Source organism: Sapajus apella, unplaced genomic scaffold (genome assembly GCF_009761245.1).
Source record: "Sapajus apella isolate SASKATOON/1434 unplaced genomic scaffold, GSC_monkey_1.0 scaffold6, whole genome shotgun sequence".
NCBI lineage: Eukaryota > Metazoa > Chordata > Mammalia > Primates > Cebidae > Sapajus > Sapajus apella.
Genome location: NW_022436946.1, coordinates 25,821,382 through 25,838,154, shown reverse-complemented (window position 1 = coordinate 25,838,154; position 16,773 = coordinate 25,821,382). Strand labels below are relative to the sequence as shown.

The 16,773-nt window shown below is 35.6% G+C and overlaps 1 protein-coding gene and 1 long non-coding RNA gene across 11 annotated transcripts in view; both read left to right on the top strand.

Annotated features, from left to right (window-relative positions):
• The window catches only part of NKAIN2 (sodium/potassium transporting ATPase interacting 2), a 1,033,472-nt gene that overhangs the window by 239,770 nt on the left and 776,929 nt on the right, over window positions 1-16,773 (top strand). The gene's annotated exons all lie outside the window — the stretch shown is intronic.
• LOC116548919 lies at window positions 5,359-10,672 on the top strand. The gene is made up of 2 exons (XR_004267627.1): window positions 5,359-9,279; window positions 9,336-10,672. It is a non-coding gene; the product is annotated as an uncharacterized LOC116548919 (long non-coding RNA).

The window sequence follows — 16,773 nt, the reverse complement described above, 5'->3', positions numbered from 1 at the left end:
TGGGGGACAAGAGTGAAATTTTTTCTAAAAAAAAAAAAAAAAAAAAAAAAAAAGGAAAATGATTTGGTGAAACTAAGTTAAATTTTAATCTAATCAATAGCTACTCATTGATATGATTTTTTCTAATTTCTTAAAATTGGTTCTGGTTCTGAAATTTTAGTTGCTTAAATCATTTGCAAGAAGAAACAAGGTGTCCATGCCTTTCCTAAGGGGGACAAACTGATGTAGGGTTCCTTGCTGCTTCTCAACTGTAAATACAATGGAATAAATAAAATTATTTCTTTGTTTTCACCATCTGAATACCTGAGACTCCTCCAATGATATTGAAGGGATTGATTTTGATTACTTCAGGCTTACCACAGGAAAAAAAAAGTCTGACTTCAAATTATGTCTTAATTAATGATAGTGGACCAATGTTTTTGTTAAATGAAACTTCACCTGTCCCTCAAACTAATCTTGTGCTGCTGCTTATGTGCTTGATAGCACAGTCACTTCTCACCTCATTGTTGCCATAGTGTTTGAAGCCAAAACATAAAGAAGCATCATGTTCAGAAAAACTTACAAGTATGGCACTTGGCAGTGGTACTTATACCCCTCCAGATTGACAAATGGTTCCTGAAACTCTGGAGCACATGGCAACAGAACCACATTAATGGGTGACCCAGCCGGTAGCTACCAAGGGCTTCAAAATATTATTGCATTATTTAGAAAATCAGATTTCCTTATTCTACTTTTTACAGAACTTGGGAAATATAAATTGGCTTCAATATTCACTTTATTAAGGGGGTGGGGATCCACAAACTGCAAGAGTGTTTTTACTACCTGCCCACACCTGCAAATTTTGTAGTGCCAATACAGACATTAAACTGATTCTAAGACCTGAAATCATGTATGAAGCTGAAACTGGCAGTTTTTGCCCGCAGAAATCTTGAAAGCAAATGAATGCATGGTGTAGAGCTAGTTAACAGGAATAAATAATATGCTCAATTTCCTGTATTTTTAAACTTTTAAGAAAGTATGCAGAATTAAAGTTTGAAAGTGAACTGAAATACCTAGGTGCCCCAGTGAAAGTCAGAAAAAGATTTTTACACTTATATTCATGTAAATTAGATTTTTCCTTTGTAACAGGGATTTTTCATATTAGGATGAATGTTAGGATAAATGGAAAAAGCCTGTGAATTAAGTTAATTACAAGCAAAATAACTTGTTTTGACATATTTAATATGTGTAATAATTTCCTTATTTTGATGGAGAACTAAATATTTTAGTAGAAAAATACCTGTTTTCTCTTATTCCTAATCGATAAATATTAGGCAAATTTCTCAGGCTGGGTGCAATGGTTCACACGTGTAATCCCAGCAATTTGGTAGGACAAAGTGGGCAGATTACTTGAGGTCAGGAGTTTGAGATCAGTGTGGCCAACATGGCAAAACCCTGTCTCTACTAAAAATACAAAAATTAGCTGGGTGTTGTGGTGCGCACCTGTAATCCCAGCTACTTGGGAGGCTGACACAGGAGAGTCCTCGAATGTGGGAGGCAGAGGTTGCAGTGAGCTGAGATCGCACCACTGCAGTCCAGCCTGGGCAACAGAGTGAAACCCTGTCTCAGAAAACATAATAAAAACAAATAAACATTAGGCAAATTTCTTAAAGATATTTGCAGGAGTGCTAAAACATTCTCAAACTGTCACCATCTAAGTTCTGCTCTATATGACAGTGACTAATCTAAAAGTTTTATAGATATCAAAGCTGCCTTAAAAAGGTAAAACAAATCCAACTCTGTATATAAACTCACAATAAACAAGGTTTCCTATAGCATTTTGGCAGAGAAGATTGATTTGGAGAATATTTAAAATAATACTTCTTAAAACGGAACTTGCTAAAACACCTGTCAGATCAAACAACCAGATGGTAGCTAAGATCATATATTTTTAGAATCATGGCTTTTAAAGATTATAGAGTTTGAAGAGGTTTTTAGCAGATTGTCTTATATTCCTAGAATGCTCAACTCTCAAATCTGTTTTGAATATACAGTATGTACAACACACTGTGGCAGGCACTGAGGACTAAGAAGGAATGAACTGTTCCTCACTGGAAGACACTATCCATTTGGGATGTTGCACAACAATGGATCATACACATTATTAAACACTGACTTCCCTGGTGAATGGAAAGGAAGACAGATTATAGTGTATTGCAAAAGGTAGGGAATATGTATTAGTTCTCTGTTCATTATTATGTAGGCAAGTATTCCAGACCTAAAACATTGACTTAGGTGAGTGAGCATGGCATGATGGAAAGACGGAAAGAGACAGACTGGCAGTCAAGAGAAGCTGCTTTCAGTCCTTTTTCAGCTAACTGTAAACTTTAGAAAATTACTTAATAGTTTTTTTTTTGTTGTTGTTGTTTTTGTTTTGTTTTTTGTTTTTTTGTTTTTTTGTTTTTTTTTTTTTGAGATGGAGTCTTGCTCTGTTGTCAGGCTGGAGTGCAGTGGCATGATCTCGGCTCATTGCCGACATCCACCTTCTGGCTTCAAGCAATTCACCTGCCTCAGTCTCCTGTGTAGCTGGGACTACAGGTGCGCATTACCACGCCTGGCTAGTTTTTTGTATTTTAGCAGAGACCGGGTTTCACGCTGTTGGTCAGGAGGTCCTCGATCTCCTGACCTCGTGATCCACCTGCCTTGGCCTCCCAAAGTGCTAGGATTACAGGCATGAGCCACATTGCTTGGCCTACTTAATAGTATTTTACATTGCAAAGGAAGAGGTTAATAAAGTCCAAGATTGCTCAATTTATCGTTATTACATAGTAGGCTTTTATAAGATGGTCCAAGTATTATTAATGGTCACTATTAATAATAAAATTAGTTTTAGGACCAAAACAAAGGTAGTAATTTTCCACCCTAGATAAAGTTCTAAGCCTTCTGCAAAGACGGGTGTAAAATCCTCCATATATAAAAACTGTAGAATGTTTTCCACAGACATTAGGTTGCTATTATTCTGAACTAAATTCTCATTGCTCGCCCATCTCAGAAAATGTCCAGTTTACTTCAGGATGATCAGGCACTACCCTATAAAGTAGCTCTCCCCTCAGTAACTGCTACTACTGAGATATAAACATATCTTTGAGTGTAGAACTGCAGGTGACCTGTCCCAAAGACTGAAAGTTTCTTCTGAGGACTGTAGCCATCCATCTCATGGTTGTGTCTGATGCACAGACTGTTGTGAATCAGTGTACACTGTGGAGCCCCCAGGCCCCTGTAGAGCCCTTTCAGTGCTCTTTCAACATTCCCTGTGTGTTAAACAAGGCCATTCGCCTAGACAGAGTTTAAATGGTATTTTTGACCTTCTGTTTGCAGGTCAGTTGCTTTGGCAGACTACTGACCTTTCTTCTGAGTGCAGATCAGTTATTAGTGATTTCTGCAACATCCTCAAATTATCATTGAAAGATATTGAGCTTGGGGTTTTCTTACTTGCAATAGAGAAATGAAATCAGGAAACTTATTTTTAATAGTAAAGCCGAAGCTTAGGACACATGGTCACTGTAAGGAAAATAAGTAAGTATTTTACTTTTCACCACACCTTGACTTCCACAGGCACCCCAAACTGAGTTTTCTGATATTTTGGAAGAGAAGAAGCTTTGCCTTCGTGCTTACAGCTGAGATAATTTTGTGAGCTAATTAAAAAGCTGTCTCTTTCTTAACAAAACTCTCTTTTTATTGCATTATCTAGAGTTATTTCTTTATATGTCAAAATTACCTGGCTAAAATATATATCAATATATCTGTATATGTATATACATACATATATAATGCATCAAAACCATATATTAGACTGTGTGCATGTGTGTGTATGTATGTATATATGAAACTACTGGTCTGCAAGATATATATATTCTGATGTAGGGCATTGATGCATTTTTTTGTTCCCTGGTCTGGTATAATCTCTTTTATATCATTGGAACTGAATAAATACTGGCTGAATGGAGGCGGGAAAAAATGAAAGTCCTCTTGCCAAGGAAAAATGGAAAGGTGTTATGAAAGTTATATAGTGTGATAAAAAGAGATAAGAACTGGTCTGTTTTGCACTTCCAATTAAGCACATTTGTAGAGAGAGGAAATATTCACAAATGTAGTCGTAAATACAGTTTTTCTTCTCTTGTTTAGAAAACAATTTGTGTCTGCCCTTGTATAAAAGATGAGTGAAATCCTCAAAATTAAGCACTTAATGCTCATCAAATAGCAAACAAGGTCTGTAGCCTAGTAACCTTTGTCTGCGTTGAAAGATCAGAAATGAGCCTAAATGATTATTCACGGAGACAGTGATTATGCGTTTCAGTTTATTCTAATGTATAAATGACATTTAAACCATGTTCTATAATTTGAAATTGATACATTATGGTTTTAAAAGGTTACTAACGGTAATCCTTATCAATCTCTGGCCCTTTCAGTAGATATCCATGTTTAACCTAATAGCTTAATAATCTTTTCATACATTACTAGAGGGGCATGTTTGAGTTTAAATTGAAATAATTATGAAACTCACAAACTTGATTTAAGAATTGGGTCTGTCTAGAAATTGAAACTTGTAAGCCTTTTGTGAGCCTCTGGCTTAGCTATCAAGTACAGAATAAATTAACTAATTAGCAGGCATTCTAATAATAACTCCCCAGTTCAAAAGAGGGAAAAGAACAATGTATTACACATTATCTTTTTTTTTCTGTAGGTTTTTCAGGAATTTGAATTCAATAGTAGGTTTAATGAAATCTGCCATCGTAGGCTTATATCTATTGGAGTGAAGTTATAATCTGAAAAACTAATCAGTCTTTTTACATATATATACAGTATCTTACTATACAAAAAATACCTTTCTTTTTGAAGTGATTTAAAAGGAAAACGATCCTACCTAGTTTAAGTCAATCCATTATCTGAGTCCTTGGGGAAAATGAGACTATTTCACATACTGTATTCCTAGCACACCAGTGTTCCATTAAAAAAGGATTCCATAATTAAATTCTATAAATACTAAATATGATTACTAATTGGAGAATCACAGTGCACATTAGTTCATTTAACATTCTCCAGTAAATATACTTATTTAACTTTGCGTAACCCAGAGTTTCTGAAACTCTTTTGAGCGACTTGGCCCTCCTTGATTCAGTATAAGCCCTTTTAACATTTCTTTATATAGTAGGTTTCAATGTAACAAAATTTGAATTAAGTCATAAGGAGCTGATCTTATACTCTTTTATATATATATATTTATATATTTCCTACACCTTTGGTAGAGAAAAAATGTTATTCAAATATAAGATGGATTTCTTTTTTCAATTTTGTGACCATAAGCACAGCTTCCAAATAAAAGATATTTTCTCAAAAGAGGGAGAGAAGAGAGAAGAATGAAAAGATGAAGACAGAAATGGAGGAAAAGATAGTATGTAAGTCAGGAAGTTACCAAACCAGCATATAAATTTTCAAAGCCCTGTATAGCAGTGCTTCTCAAGATGTGATTCCTGAACCAGCAGCACGAGAATCACTTGGGAATTTGTTTAACAGGCAAAAAAACCCAGACCTAGTGAATCAGAAATTCTAGGAGCAGTTGACAGCAGAGTTTAGTTTTAATACATACTCCAGGTTCTTCTGATGGATGCCAACTGTTGGAAACTACTGGTCTGCAAGTGTGATACGATGAGAGAAGATTCCGCTCCCTGAGTATGAGAATGCAGACACTGAGTACTAGGGTCTTCTCCATCTGATGAGTGGGCTGTACATCTGATCTCTGACTTGCTTGCTGTAAAGCTGCCAAGGAGTACAGTAGGAGTTCTATGGTGTACATCATGATAAATGCTGTAGAACTGGAGGATGCAAATCACAAAGAAATAGGACTTTTCTAATCTATGCTAAAATGAAATTTCTAAATCCAGGAAAGTATATTGTTGGGTTGAGAACTTGAGTTTTTGGCAAGAGGATATCTCAAACTATCGAAAATGCCATCACTATTTTATTAAAAGCTCATTCAGCATGTCAGACCAGAGTTCATGTGACCAATCTTAGGTTTGGAGCAAAAGGTCATTACCTGTACTGCTTGCATTTCCTCATGACATACTTTTTTGTGAACACTTTACTGTCCTGGAAGACTCTGAGATAAGTTTAATTTGTGAGATGGGAGGTCTTTGGGTTTGCCATGTGACAGTTTCAATGGACGTTGACTGCATTGCTCAATCTGGAGCCTCTCAGATCTCGGCCCTTTCCTAAAAACAGGTTGTATTTGCAACAATTAACTCTTTATATCGTCTGCAAATCTCATGTGTTGGACTTTTGTTGAAAGTCAATACAAGTTGTATGCTTTTCATATGTCTATAAAATGCAGGGACAGTAAAATATAGAGTAGAATAAAGTAAGGAAAATGCACTCTCTATATAGTTAAATGACAAACTGCATGATCTTAATGAGCTAAGAATGTTGTCATGGACCCTACACTATCAGACAAAGGAAAGCAACATAGGAGATAGAGCTTCTCCCCTGGCTGCCACGCTGTGCCTTTTCAGAGGCTCTCCTGTAAATTCAGACAATGCTATTGTCATCCTCCTTCAAAGACTAAGTGAGTAATATCAGCTCTGGCGCCCAGGATATTTTGGATAGTGACAGATACCTTCTTTAAGCAGAGGGCAGGAGCAGTGTGTGTAATGCCAGGCTAATTCTTGGCACTGGATTTAACAGTGATAAAGAGAAAGTGAAGACCTTTCATCAATTCATCTCTTGGCATCCAGCAATATTCATCTTATTGCTGTGTAAATAATCAAAACAGTGGCTTGCCTAGGAAGGAGTGTTATTTCTCATTTTGGCATACCTGAAAAAATCTCCCCCAGCTCTCAGGGTCCCAGGCCTATGAATCAAAAACTATCTAGGTCGAGCTGGACTGAAATTTGTGCTTCAGATGTGTTTGAGCACTTCTCAGATGTGAACATGCATTATCAGTTGTCAATAATGTTATTTTAGTCTTTGGCATGTTTTATACCTCTGTGAGGTTAAAGATCAGACTTTCTGACATGCTTGCCTCTGTGGCTTCTCATGCTTGTCTCATCCTGCTGAGCCCTTACATGCTTTCCTTGTGTTGTTCCTGAAGAAGGGGGTATGTCCCAAGATATGCAAAAATATTAAGCTACACTCTAAATGCAGGAATCAAACTATTTTTGTGGCTTTTACAAAGAATTATACAGAAAAGGGAAAGAGGTCTGGAACAGAGTAACAGCATTGAAGTTATCATTATATGGATGGATAGAGGAACCTATTAATATTAGGATAGCTGAGATGGTCTCATGAATGTAATAAATAAGAGAGGCAAGCAGAGCCCTGGAGATCACATGCTTTGTGTGTGCACAATTAAGCAGGATTTTATATAACTAATATTAAAAGAATAGGAAAGATTTAACTATTTCAGGAAGAATTTTCTTTACTGACTACTGTTGAAATAGTGTCAGTAAACATTTCTTCCTGACTGATCAATCTTTTCTTCTAATAGAGGAGAATATGCCAGCATCTAAACAAGACTGACAGTTACTTTGACAATGTGCAAGGGACTAAAATGCCTTCCAGGGTTTAAATTCCTGGGGATATTTCTGTGATGTTTATCAATTGATTGAAAGCAGTTTTCATTTTGAAATAAATAATTATTGGAAATTTCAGCTATCAACAGAAAAGTAAACAAAGGAAGAAAAGCAGTATTTTTGGGAAATACACAGAAAAACAGCTTAATGCTGTTACAGTAATTTTCCAAAGTGCATGACTCAATCATATTAGGTCTGTATTCTGGTCTCTATTGATCATTAAAGGTTGGAACATTTAATAAATTAAACATGGCTTATGATATGAATTTATCAAATGTTCTTAAAGAGAGTACATAGGATCAGTTTGAAAACAAACTTTTTATTGTGCTTATTGTTTAGACTCTAGATGTATTATTTATAAGGTCACATAATATTTGAAGCTCAGTTTCTTATAGTCAACATTGATTTCTGTGTTGTCATATCCCTGGCAATTTTTGTGTCAATTCTCTGTACTTATTTTCTCAATTGTGGAAATTCCAATATTCAAACTTACAAGGAAGAAATTTTACACATAGCTCTTTTTGAGTCATAGGCTTTTTCACACATGGCTTAGCCTTGTTTCTAGCATATAGTAGGTGATAAAAAATAAATGCTAAATGACTGAAAAGTAGGACTTTTATGTATTTTTGACTGAAAACAGTGTATGGAAACATTCCCAAATATACACTCTAAAATGCAACGAAGGGTCTCTGGAAGCTTCTGTGAGCCTGCCTGTATGTAGCATCCAGATCTCCTACAGATGTTTAGAGCTCCCCTGGGTTTATGAAGAGAACATGAAGGCAAAGTCAACAAATGTAGCTACTTTATCTGTCTGTCCATTAAGGTACCCATTTATCATTCAGTCCACGATGAATTACAGTAGCCTCCCTGTGTGTGCAGCTGCACTTTCTGTGGTTTCAGTTACCTGTAGTCAACCACAGCCTGAAAATTGTACGTGGAACATTTTAAAAATAAGCACTTGATATGTTTTAAATTGTGCACCATTGTAAGTAGCCTGATTAAAATCTCATGCCAGTCCCTTCCATCCTACCTTGAACATGATTCCTACCTTTATCCAGCATGTCTACACTGAAGACTCACTACTTGCCCATTAGCCACATCATAGTTGCCCAAGGATCAACTGTCATGGTTTTGCAGTGCAGGTGCAAGTACTCTTGCACTCAAGTAAAAGTTCATTTGACTCATAATGGCCCCAGAGTGCAAGAGTAGTGATGCCAGCAATTTGGATGTGCCAGAGACAAGCCAGAAAGTGTTTCCTGTAAGTAAAAAGGTCAAAGTTCTTCACTTAATAAAGTACCAAAAAATCATATACTGAGTTTTCTAAGATCCATAGTAAGAACAAACCTATCCATGAAATCGTGAATAAGGATAAAGAAATCTGCCCGTAGTGTATATGGGCTTTGGTATTATTTGAGATTTAAGACATCCAATGTGGGTCTTACAACACATCCCTCTTGCATATGGGGGAGCTACTATAAATACAGTGGCAAATAATGAGCCATTTGGGAACTGAATAGTGAAACGTTTACCTTGACTCCATGAAGTTTATACTTTTGTAGGGCACTAACGTACATCGAGGCAGTCATTGTTAGGATAATGAGTCTTTGGTAGCATTTTACTAGTGAAGTACACAGCAAGGGCACTTTACTTAGTCTAACTGGTCAAGGTATTGGAGGTGGTTTCTACAGAAGAAGTAAAATATATAATCTTGCCTTCAGTGAGATCAAAGAGTTGTACCTGGGTCACATCCTTCAATTGTATAATAAACAGACTCATTAACTGCATTGCTCCTTCCAAGTATGAATATATTCCACTACATTACTGAGAAAGCTGGGTCAGAAGACTCCCTTTAGCCTGACTTGGGGCTCAGCGGGTTTCCTTAGAAAACTCTATTGTACAAAGAGATGGGCAAATGAAGTTCATTTGGTGTTATATACCCTGACTTTCACCAGTGCATGTGGTTAACTAAGCTAAAACGTGGTCAGTTCGTGCCGTTGCCCTCAGCACAAAAAAGAAAAGCTCAGTTTATTTACTGTGATCACCTTTATTCCTTAGTTTAGGTAGGTACTGCTTTTTACTTAAATCCAACAATATAATTCGGCCCAAAGCATTTTAATTTTTCCTATTTTTAAAAAACTTGAATGTTTCAAACAACACAAACTCTAAAAATTAGAAACAGGACTGAGTAGAATCAATTGTACTATTGAATCAACAAGTGGTTTGTGAAATGTAGCAGATGATTAAGATCTTCAAATGCTTATTCTTTATTCTTTTAGTTTTGTAAAGAGAAAAATATATGTGAATCAAAATAGCTTGAATATCAAGGATACACCTTTGAAGTAATCTTTTAACAGGCTCAATTTACAGCATATAACAGTTGTGAATAGAAATCCATTTATTTTATAAACTATTTAAATTATTTTAAGTGAATTCCTGTGGCTAAAGGCTTGTGTTTTGTACATGCATTTGAACAGATCGTATTTTAATGACAGTCATGGTGAACTTCATAGACATTTTTTTGTCTTCTTAAACTCCCCCTTAGAGCCTCTCTGCATACATTAGTATTAATTAGATAATGTCTCCCAGGTGCTTAGAGCTTTTTGGAGAAAGGGAATGAAGCATTGTGTTAAAATGATTATTACTGACTTCAAAGACAGTTATATGAGAGTTCAGAAAGAGCAAATTTTTTATAATACCGACTCATAAATGCCATTGAGAAATAGCATTGTATGACGTTACAAATGGTCATTTATTTTGTTAACAAGCCAATTATCGTCTTTCTTATTCCATTAGATTATCATAGGGAAGGAAGTAGAAGTTTTCGGTACCAAGATACAAGATGAGATGCAATGAATGGGATCCAAATAATTTCATTGAATTGTTTAAGTTTATCAAAGGGGTATAGAATGATGTTAGCCTTGGTCTCTCTAGAAGCATTGGGTTAGTGGTACCCCATAAAAGGCCAAAGCAGATGAAGTTTATCTAAGAATTTTGCTTCTTAGTGGTTTCAGGAATGGCGGGTAGATGGAAGTGGTGTCACTAAAAAAAGAAACCCAAAGTAGCCAAATGTAACATGTGACAATCATTACTACCCCCACAGACTGCCTGGGAGGGGCCAAGAATCAGATCCCTAGACTAGATGGCAGGTTATAGTCCATTTCTCTGTAAGTTATATTGAAAATGCAACAAAACTCTTAATAATGGTTATTTTGGTATAACACTTTAAATTTTACAGAATTTTCACGCATGTACTACTTGATGCTCAGAACAACACTGTGAAGTAGGTACTACTCTGCCCATTTTATAGATGAAGAATCTGAGGCTCAAATAATTTACTGATGTTTTCAGAGATACAAAACTTATAAAAGACATAGGAAGGATTGGAACCCAGCTTTTCTTATTCCAGTTCAGTGCTCATTTCTGTACGCAATAACAAGTAGTAATGTGGGTATCTAGAACTTTGTAGTTGATCTTAAGATATGTTTATGTTTATTATCTATTTATTTTCACTAACCTCTTCCTGCTGGTATTAACCAAACCTTGAATTTACAAGAAAGTCTTCCTTTCCAAGGGTGCTTCAACTGCTTTTGAATTGAACAGACAGACTCAGTATGACTCTGTTGTTGTATAAAGGACCACCTGATAGAAAAGCTATGAAAATTAATAAAACAAAAAAAATGAGTAAAACTCTCTTGCCCAACAGTACAACAATATAAGCTTCACAAGATAAGCTATACCAAAAGAATAAGGTGTTTGTTTTAGGGACTATCGGAGTTGGCAGAATATGGCAAACGCCCTCAGTTATCTTACAAAAAAATAAATGTACTTAAAGGTATTCAGAGAGTGGTAAAGGTCATTTTCAGTTAACATCTGGATGAAGAAAGTCAGGGAAAAAAAAGTCTTGTATTAGAGGGCATATGTGAGGCAGACGTGACTCCAGTGGTCTGAATGTAGGAAATGGAAAAGGGTAAGCAAGTAAAGACTCAGAAATTGCAATGGAGGTCAACTGAAAAGAGGAGGGTATGGGATGGAGAGAAGGTGAGGGGGAGTAAAAAGGAAGGGGTAGAGTTGCAGTTGAGGGAGGAAGAAGTTAAGTGGATAAGGAGGGGTAAGAAACAACTATAATTAACTTTTAAAATGTATTTAATTTTTTTTTGTTGTTGTTATTTGGTTATTTATATTTTAAGTTCAAGGGTACATGTGCAGGATTGTTATGTAGGTAAACTTGTGTCATGGGGGTTTTCTACACAGAATATTTCATCATCCAGATACTAAGCCTAATACCTATTAGTTATTTTTCCTGATCCCTCCCTTAAAATTTAATATCTGGGGCACTGGCCTGCAGTAAGCAGGTGAAAATGCTGCACTAGAGGAGAAAGCTCACAGCTTAAGAGGTGAAGTGGAAAAATGGTTGCAAGCAAAGGATGGAATACATTGTTAATCATACCTCTTTTCTTTGTCTCTGACATTAGCATTCACTGAGCATTAAACACTGGCTTAAACCTTGGAAACAGGCTGTTTGCTATACCTCCATAGATGTAGGCAGAATCATTACATTATTAAGTTCCCAAAGTCCTTGCCAAAGACAGTTTATGATTCTGGTAGTCCTCGAGGAGAGGCAGTTTTCTTACCTTGTTTAAACAATTCTCACTGCTTAATCCTTTCTGTGTTTCTAATGTACAAGAAAGACTAGTTTCTTAAAGAGTGGATTTGGTCTACTTAATTTTTAGATCATTTTTCCTTCTGGAAGTGGTTTCCTTTCTGTGGTAATGTTTGAAATGGGTACAGGAATGAGAATATTAAACTGTTTCTAAAGGCTTGAGGAGGGAAAACATATATTTTCAAGAATCATTCAATTTTGAATCTGGATTAGACTGGCAGTTACAAGGTTCTGGGAATATTGAGCTAATTGTGTTAGAATTGTTACCCATTAAAAATTTCAAGGTCCCTAAGATTGGCAAGAACAACAATAAGGCTGATGATTAAAAATTTAAATCTATGGGAAAAGAGTACAGTCTATGAGTATAAGGAAGGGAAGAAAGTAGTTAATAAATTGATTGCATGCATAGAAACAGGATATTTCTATCTGGTAAAGCATTGCAGACATGCTACCTATGTCATCTTCACAACAGTACTTCAAAGAAAAGTTGTAGTGAGAAAGTCATTGGAATTTGGATAAAATCAGTTTAGGTGTAAGTGGAGAGATAGGTTTCAGACCCAGGTCTTCTAATGCAAAGCCTTGTGTTCTCTGTCACTTCACATTGCCTCTTTAGAAAGTTACCAAAACAAAGGTGGGAGATCAAGTAATGAGTTTTTGCTGGTTCATTGCACTGGCACACTGATAGAGAAAGCTTGACAGTGTAAAATGGGACAGAGCTAGGTGAAATAAGTGGTTGGAAATGGTAGGATATATGCCTAAGGCAATAACAGCAGACATCAGGACAGCATTGAGATTGGACCAATGGCCTAAGCAAACACATTTCATTTTACAAGCTTTACTCAGGCAGTACCTGTTAAATATTGGTGAATGTATTGCAAGAGTATACCTGGAATCTTCTTGAATTAACATTATTAAAGATGTTAATAATGTTATTTGAAGAAATGATCAAGCTAGGGAAATAGCACTTCCATAGTATTGGTGAACTTCCTCTCTTTCCCCTCACTCTAGAGATTTATCTTTCAGCATGACTCTGATTTCCTGATCACAAATCAGCAAAGGAAGGAGTGAGCTCCTTAGCTATTGTGGGCAACTCTTAGAAAAACCCACACATACACCCCTAGGCATTCCTTTCAGGCTGCCAGAAACAGGATGGAAGATGAGGGGAAGGGGTCCTTACTACATTCAGGTCCCTAGTCTGAGTGGTTTGGCTCTGTTACTGCCCTTCCTCTGGCTTGGTTAGGTTAATCAACATTTCCCAAAGGCTCCGTCACTTGCGATTAAAAGTACCCTGACTTATAGAATGACCAAAGAATTTCTGGATGTAATATTTCAATATAATTCAAAGGTAAATGACCTTTGTTAATTTTCTATTGGATATGTGTTTCAGCCAGAACTAATAATTTACAGATTTAGTTTAAATTCAGGTAAAATGTATTTCAAATACTGTTTCACCTAGATTGTCTTATATGTCACTCATATTTAGAAAATCTGCCTCCTGAACAGAATTTTGGGCTTTTTTTTTTTTTTTTAATCATATGGGAGTTAGATAAACAACTTGTGTTCTAAATTCCACAAAGATTTCAGTAGCCCTTTCCCCATAAAGTACATTCCACTGCATTTAGTTGCTTTCTTATGAAATTACAAAAGGCAACATAAAAACAATGCATAATTTTAGGTATAATAGCTCTATGACACTGTTGAATAAGTAATTTTTTTTTCAGATACTAGTACCCTGAGAATCTTTTAATAAGGAAAACAATAATACTTTTATCATATACTGAAAAACTGTTAAAGATTGAAATTAAAAATGGTTAGGTGATTTGAGAGTTAGATGGAAGCTATTTAGTTCCTTGTTTTTTCTAATTATACGCTGTTTTTAAAAACTCAGCAAGACAGTTTACCTTTAGATGAACTCCTTTCTTTTGTCCTCAGAGACTAGACATTTAGGAAAACTGGGAACAAGGGTCCCCTTAGTTAAGTCATGGCAGCTCTGGGTGGCATTCCTGATTATTGGATAATTGTGCAACTCAAGAATAACACAGAACAGTTAATCACTGTGACCTTCAAGCCCAGGAGAAAATTTTAGCAGAATGTAGAGCATGCTCTCTCATTTAGATTGACTTTAAAAAAAATCACTCTGCTAGTTGCCAGTAGAAATTAACAAAAATGTGCATTATTTGTATATATTTTAGGAAATAAATACTGGAAAATGGGATATTCAAAAAAGTAAGGCAATAGGAATAGGTTCAAATACCTTAAACTACATGATCAGATGTGGTGAAATTTGACTATAAAGGTTGACTTTGTCTTTCATTTGGTAACTCATTTTCTGGCCAATACCTTTTCTCCTATCTCCAGAGAGCAGAATAACTATGTAAGTATAGCATTTGCTGTGTTCTGATTTTGTGTGCCTGCTCTCTCAATTCCAGGTGAGCTGATCCATTGCCCACATTTCTGCAAGTACCAGGACAAATCCCATGCCTAAACACAATCTTGCGGTAGATTTGGCTGAGCAATGCAGGGTAATAAAAGTAATGAGGCCATTGAAATCCCTTTAGCTTTGTGCTGATGCCTGGAAACTGTCATTTATTTTGTAGTGCCTTTAATTGAGAGAGTTTTTTTTTTTTTTTTTTTTTTTTTTTTTTTTTTTTTTAATTCCCCACAGTAATTGGTACTACAATTTTTTTCTTATATTAAAAAAATAATAAAGCTGCATATCTTGCTTCTTGACTCTTATCAAGCATTGGTTGTTTTTCCATTTACACAATATTTTATTTTTATTCGTTTATTTTGGTATTTTTGTCACAAAAAAAGGATATTATTTGATACAGCCAAAAAGAAAAAAAGAAAATGATAAAGGCCAGTTCTTGTGACATTTATATGCATGAAAAATTGCAAACCTACCTCCTTCAACTCAGAAATCTTCCCCCCTTTGCAGTGCATAATACAGACTCTCTAAATATAGGTGAATAATAAATGTGCATCATTAACAATTAATAGGATTATAACAAAATACAGTATCAGCATAATCTTCTAAGACATTGATGGCTACACGTTGCCACTTTAAATAATAGCATGAAAGGCAATGGTGCTCTCTGATATGGATTTGCCATGGTAAATGAGTTTGTGTTACTGTATATATTTTGTTCTACATACTGAGTTATCAATAATCATCTTTATGCCTCTCAAACGGCAGCACAGGCAGGAAAAGAATAATTGCCACTCTTCATGGAGCCAGCTTATTGATGAGGTGGACACAAGTAATATTTTTAGCCTGCTGGCTGTCCATCTGTAAGCAGTTTCCTGGAGCTGTCACTTCTTTCTCTGGAAACTGTTATGGCTTTGTCTGCCCAAGGAAAATAATGAGATCCATTTATCAAGAAAAAAAATAAACAATAAACCCTCTACCTTCCAGTTAATTTGTTTTCACCTATGTTTACCCATGTGCAATCAGTTAACCATCCATCATGTTATATTCATGTAAAGAAGTGCATTTTTCAAAAGGTTGAATCCATTAACCCTTTTGCTAAGTAAATATATAGGCACCCCTTATAGCTAAATCAGGGACTTGTAAAAATCAGTCTTTCTGGAGAGCTCATAAACTCTCCCTCTGTCTTCTCTAGCATACCCAGTGTTGATAAATCTGCAAGCTTAATATGAACCAAACAGGTTGTTCTCATTCATTCCTCAAACTATGTGTATGTTTCTTTTTAAATTTGTCTTTGATTTTAATGCCACCCTAACATTTTCAGAAATTGGTATGGAATGCACAACTTAAATCCACAGCTTCAATTTGATTTTTAAGAATTTGTTAACAACAATTTAGTGGAAAATGGTAGTGTATATCAACAATCAAATGGCATCTTTTTCTCCCTCTTTATTAAAAAGTATATATTTTTCAGGAATACAAGACACTAAAAAAAATGACTCAGGAAGTAATTTGTTCATAGGATTTTGCTGACATTTATAAACTATTTGAGCTTTACTGCTGCCTTGTTGCTGGCAAGAAGCGTCAGCAGTGGAAGTGTTCCTGGAGTTAAATGCCCTCCTCTTTTTTTATCCATCTGTACTATCAAAATAGAAAGCCACTGTTAAATAAACACTTGTTAAATGCTTTAAAACCATGAAGGATTGTGGCAGAATATTCTGAAAGCCCCCGATTTAAAAACAACCAGTGTTCCAGGACTTCATTTGTAAAGAGAGTTGTTTGAAATATAGAACCTAAAATCCTCAAAATGGTGGTAAAATTCCCAGTTTAATACACTAGGACTATGGAGTATCAAAGATTTAAGATTATGGAGTTATCCAGTTCTTGCTTAACTCAACCATTTGTTATAGATATAAGGAAAGAGAAAATTAGGTATTTGCTTACAAAACAACTGCAAAGGAAACAGCAGTTGTAATCGTGATTGTTTAAACTGGAACGCAATGAGATTAGATAATAGTTATATTGCTGCCTAGAAATCCAGTTCTTACAGGGAAAACAGGTTTCCTTTGAGAAATATGAAG